Here is a 6,000-nt window from a genome sequence, read left to right as displayed (position 1 = left end):
CGTTCTCTCCAGGAGGAATTATTAATCTGGAAATGGTAAAGTCTTACTTATCCTTTCAAGTCACAAAATCTGCAAAAGAACAATATTCATGAGCACGGTCTGCAAAATGCTAAATAAAACTGGCCTTCAGTTTGTTGAAATAAGTTGCTGCAGAAATGGTGTCTGTAGAAAGCTCACATTATATAGATAGGATTACTTTTTCACCTGATCACGACTATCTTACTACCTTAGGTGTGCAGAAATGGTTGAGTTACAACAGTTTATTGTTAAATATTGATTGTATGTCTTTATGATTTTTTCCTTAATATGCAATTGTTTGGTGTAATGTACTAACCCATGGGGTAAACTAGCAGCTATGGAGTAGGAATTACAGGGAGGATGGGTACCCAGATAAACCAGCAGTTTGGATGGAGGGCTAGCATGTCAAGGAAAACTATGGGTGCATAATACTAGTGTCAGCTGAAACACTCCACGGGTCTTCAGATTAATCACAGTGCTGAGGGACTGCAGGCTTTTTAAGCCAAACCGCCAGCTGGTAATTGCACAGTAAGGGCTTACCAGGGCTGAGTCACTAAGAAGCTTCCATGGCAACATCCCCAAAAGAGGACCTTCACCTAAAAGCCGCCGTGCCTGCGTGAAGCGCTTCCAGGGGCGGTGGGACTGATCTTGCCCGCGGGGCTAGGCTGAACAGCAGGGATGGCCATGAACTCTGAAGATCCCTGGTTATTTTGTTGCCATAGACACACAAAAGAAGAGAAAATCTAATTATAAGAACAGCTTATATCTCCCCCCCCCCCCCCCCCCCCCCCCCGGACACTTGCAGAAACTCAGTAATGTAACTCAATGTAACTGCAGCAGCCTTGGGCTCATTTCATTTTTTTCTTTTTCAGAGGCAACAAAGGTACAAGAGCAGAGGCCTCTGATTCTGTCTACTTTCAAATGGTTCATTCTTGTATTGTCCAGACTATATACAAAATTTAGAGTGTCACCTCTTCTGTGGAAGAATAGCTCTTCTCTCTTCTTACATACTGTTCACTTCCTAAAAAGCTGGTCCTGTATTTTCGGTATTTCTAATAATGGAGGGAAAGTTAATGACAAGAGGTATTCTGCATTGTTCTGAGAAGCATAAAGAACACCTCATGATGATGCTTTGCACTCAGTAGACCTGTCTACAAAACCCAGACCCTCATTTCCTTGGAACCAGGATTCATCCCTGCAATCGTCTAGGATGATCTTTGAAACTCCTGTCCGAGATGACATGTGTATGTTGTGATTTCTGAAACAATACAGTGTGGCGGCTCTTCCCTGCAGCATGAGAAGGATACAGATTTTGCAATGCTGCAATAAATATTTTAATCTTGTTACACTCGCCTAACTATTCCAGAACAGTAGGACATAATTTATCTTGAAGTTTTTCTTTATAACTTTTAGCCTCTTCCATATCAATTTTAATATAAATAATAAACCTAACTTGCTAAAGGACCCATAATTGTGTCTGAATTCATTGCTGACTGCTAACACAATAAATTTAATCTGAATAGTTTTTGAGACTTTCCTAACTCTTCATCAATTGAAGAGGTGGATTAAGCATTCTACAAGCATCATGTGGCTTTAAACTATACAGCATCCCATAAACACTTGGTAAAATTCAAGGTAAATAGCATTCAAATTCTACAGTAAAAACTTGAGATTTGAATGAGTGAAGCAAGACACTGAGGTTCACATCTAAAACCACAGTGAGATGATTTTATAATTTATGTTGAAATATTTTAAGTTTTGTTACTAGAATTTACAGGTTAAATTGCTATTGGCAATTTAAGTCTGAATGTTTGGATGAAACCAAACACACTACTGGTGGAACCCAGTAAGGACAGGTTCACTTGGCCAGCGTGTGGGAGATCAAGACAGTTATTATATCTGGTTTGGAGCAAGGAGGTGGGCCTTGGCTTTCTCCACGTCTAGCAAGAGTTTTGGCTACTAGAATAGAGAGCAATCTGTCTTTCACTAAGTATTTGTTTACCTACAATGGACTGGCTCCAAGAGGAAAGGCTAAAGCCTCAAGGTGGGTTGTTTCCCAAACCCTAACCACCAACCCATTTGCCAGCCTCAGCTGCTAGAGCTCCCTATCGCTGCTGGAGCTCCCTATCTCTCTCAGTCTCCCTGTACGTGTATATATGCATCCGTCTTCCATCTTTGGCAGTAGCAAGGTGCCATTGAAACAGGTAGTTTCTACAAAAACTGTGTTCAGGAATGGGTTATTTGCAGATCTTGAGCTTTTCTGGCTTGAGGAAAACCTGCTATACAAGGCAGTGTCTTTGCCAACTGATCACAGGACAGTCTCGGGGAATTTGTCTGTTTGTTGTGCAAAATTACTTGGAGCCATTGGATGGCACACCTATGAAAAGCATTTACATTCTGGTTACCTGTAAGTAAATTTCAGGAATAACACCGGTTTTAGTTACAACGCAGATTTTCTTAGAAATTGCGTATCTGCATAAGAAGCTGGTTGCTGGGCTCAGTCCCTTGGAGGCGAATATTTTTTAGGAGAGATTCTGTCTGTAGGATGCAAATGAGCCAAAGGGTTACATGTTGTCAGGAACGTTACAGGCTGTATGCAGGTCTCGTGTTTTCTAAAGCTAACCAGTGATATGTTTGTATCGTACGAAATAAGCACTTTTATGCATGTTTAATGCCTTGTCCTTTAATAGCCTGTGTGGCTAAACCCCAGACTGTTCCATCTTTAACAGCCAGCTGTGTAAAATGTCTGACCGGCCAACTCTCCCTGCTGGTAGAAAACAGCAGTTTCTGCCACTTTGCATGACAGAGCAAGTGAGAAGTCACAGGCAGCAAAGACACGCTGGCGTCCTCACTTAAAGCACGCTATTGAAACAATGAACGTAAAACCATTGGGCACTGAAATACTTTCTATTCTTGAGGTTTCAAAGGATCTTGGCACTTACTAAAAAAATCCTTCAGTACATAGAGCAATTAGCAACTTAAAGCAATTAGTAATCTTCTTTCACCACAATGGAAAAGTACTTTGGAAAATTAGCTGGTATGGGATTCTAATTTATTCAGATAAAAAGGAACTGCCTTGGTGCCATTTACTTTATGAATATGCGGGTAACTTGTAATAATAGGCAGTTATACTAACAGTAAAAGAGGTGAAATCAGAAAAAAAGGTGAAGACAACCCAGTCACAGGGTACACTTCACTGTAATGTCTAATCCTGTGATGATTTTCTTTTTTCCCCTGCCAAAGTCTTTAATTTACACTCGATGTTTCTTTTTGGCGCCAGTTGCTCGCTCTAATGATACCTAGTCAACCCTTTCCCCTTCTGGAGGTTGTGTTCAGCTTGGGTTGCTCTTGCAGTTTTCTGCATTATACTTCTAGTGATTTTCTTCTCCTTCCCCTTCTCCTTGCCTTTCAGAAATGAAATTTTTTAGCCTGGTATTTTTGCTCCACGAGCAGTGTTGCTGATTTTAGGGGCACTACAGGCAGTAGGTATTGGGCTTGGGTATTTTATGTGACCCACTTAGTACCCCTCTTACTTGAAGCATGAGTTTTCCAGTTAGATACCCAACTCGGCTGTAAGCTACTGACAAAGTGATCCCAGGCTCGCGTTCTTCTGGCACCGCTTGTTTAAGCAGCTGTCTCGAAAGGCGCAAAACATTGGCACGAGTTTTCAGACTAATTTGCACACTTCGTAATCTACAAGTTAGCAGCAGCGGCAGACAACACCGCCGCAGGTGCCCGTTGGTCCTCTTTGCGACGCTTCATAAGCGAGCTTAAAACTCGTCTTGTCCGTATCTCCTAAGAGGGGTTGCCATTTCGAAACTACGCCGAGGCGCACGGCCGCAAAACGCTTAAAATACCTGCCCGTCCGCTCCTCGCAGCCGCGCAGAAATCACAGGTACAACCGGGGGGGAAATGGACGGGGGGACGTGAGAACGCCGGGCAGAGGGGAGCGGGCAGAAGGGCTGCCAAGGGCCTCACCCCCCCCCCCCCCCCCGGACCCCCTTCCCCCCCCCCCGCTGCCTGCGGGACCTCCCGCCCCCCGCCCCGGCAGCGCGGGGAGCCCGGCGGGGGCCGCCACGCCGCTCCCGGGGCCGCGGGGGGTCGGTTCCCGGCCGGCTGCAGCGGGGCCGGATCCCCGGCGGGCGGCTGCTTTGCCTGCTGGCTCCGTGTCGGGGCACCGACCCCCTCTGCTGTTTCTGCTGGAAACAGCGCTGGGCACGGGTGGGGTTGGGTTGGGTTTGGTTTTTTGTTTGTTTGTTTTTTTGTTTTTTTTTTGTTTTTTTTTTGTGTGTTGTTTTTTTTGTTGTTGTTGTTTTTTGTTTGGGCTTTGTTTGCTTGTTTGTGTTGTTTGGTTTTGTATTGCTTTGGTTTTGTTTTTGCTCTGACCAAATGGGCTCTCTGTGCAATCTGGCAAATTTTGACCCCCTCTCGCCACCCTTGCGTTTGAGTAATTAATTGCTTGCCAGTTCTTAACCCTGTGTTCGGTGGTGGTCAAATAAACCCAAGTAACCTCAAGTAATTCAGGGTTTGTTTTGTGAGTATCGCTGGGACACGTGTATTTAAGCAGTCCCTCTTCAGTCTTGGTCCTGCGCTGCGGGAAGCTTTGTCCTCCACGCCTGATTTTCCTTGGTACTCTTCGCTCTCAGCATCGCTCACTCCTGCGGCTCACGCAGGTTCCCTGTGGCACTGACTGGGCAACTAGTGGGACTCGATTAGTGGGGAAAAGGGAAGGGGGCAACGGCTAAGGGAGCTTTAGCCTTCCCCCCTCTATCCTGGAGTCAGCACAGACTGGCTTAGTCAGCTGGCGCAGGCACAACACCTTACAGAGAGCGCTAAATTCATCCCTCTCTTATCACAACGCTGCTGTGTTTAAGCCTTTAATTACGTATGAATGAAGGTGCCAAAAACAGGCGGCAGAGGAGGTGGGAGGGGCACGGTTTACGGGTTGTGTATGTAAAATTCACTTTTCTCTAGCTTCAGCTACATCATTTTTCAACCTGATTCTTCCTGCCACCAGGCATCAGAAAAAGCCAACAAACAATTCAAAGTCTGAAGCAAAGAAGATTAAGATTTAGGTATCATTGCCATATAATCAACACAGTTCTTACCTCCTGAAAATGAATCATCTTTCTTTTCATGTCAAAAAGGTAAAAAGAAGGCTCTGCAGGAGCCTGAGCTCTTTGGGGAGAAGTCAGTACTTATCCCACACAATCCTCTGGGATCATCCTAAAAAACTACCAGGCTAATCTTAAAGTGGCTTTTATTTATTCCCATAAAACTTATCAATGGCATCAACATCATCTCGTCTCTCAGAGCCGAAGCTGGGGGGAAGTTTGGGTTGTCTTAGCTGATCCCCCTTGCCTCCCTGGAGCAGCGTACCAGCTACCAGCAGAACTGTGCTTCCATGTGCTGGAAAGCCAACTTGCTGTGAAAGATGATTAACTGATAGTGCCCCACAGGAGAAGTAACTGTAAATAATAATTAGAGACACTTAATTGGTTTGGTTTGGTTCTGGTTTTTTTAGTAAAAAAAAAAAAAAAAAAGTCTGTGTCAGATGAGCTGATCTGTAGACGAGATATCTGTATCTGTTCTACAGATATCTGAAGAATACTACAATTTTGTCTTTAAAACAGAGAAGCGCTAGAAGTTGTTCTTCAGCTCACGTTCAGCCTCTCTCGGCATCCTGGTGCTTCCTCCAGGAGTCGCAGCTGTAGCCTGCTCCAGAAAAGCGGGAAGTTATAAAACTTCCAGCTGGGGACCTTGACGAAATGAAGTGCAGGGAAGATGGCAAAGTGGTGACCCGCTTGGACAAATCTGCCCCTGCTCCAAGGCGCTGGCCTGCGTGGCACAGCCGGCTGGGGAGCGGCAGGGTGACAGCAGGGCAGAGCAGATGGCCTCCTGCTATGACCTGCTGAACTCCTTAATCCCAGCCACTGACCTCCTCGCTGCCAGTTAGCTCTTGTCTGTAATAACACCCCTCCT

Source organism: Accipiter gentilis, chromosome 2 (genome assembly GCF_929443795.1).
Source record: "Accipiter gentilis chromosome 2, bAccGen1.1, whole genome shotgun sequence".
NCBI lineage: Eukaryota > Metazoa > Chordata > Aves > Accipitriformes > Accipitridae > Astur > Astur gentilis.
The sequence above is the reverse complement of the archived record's forward strand: the minus strand, read 5'-3'. Positions refer to the sequence as shown.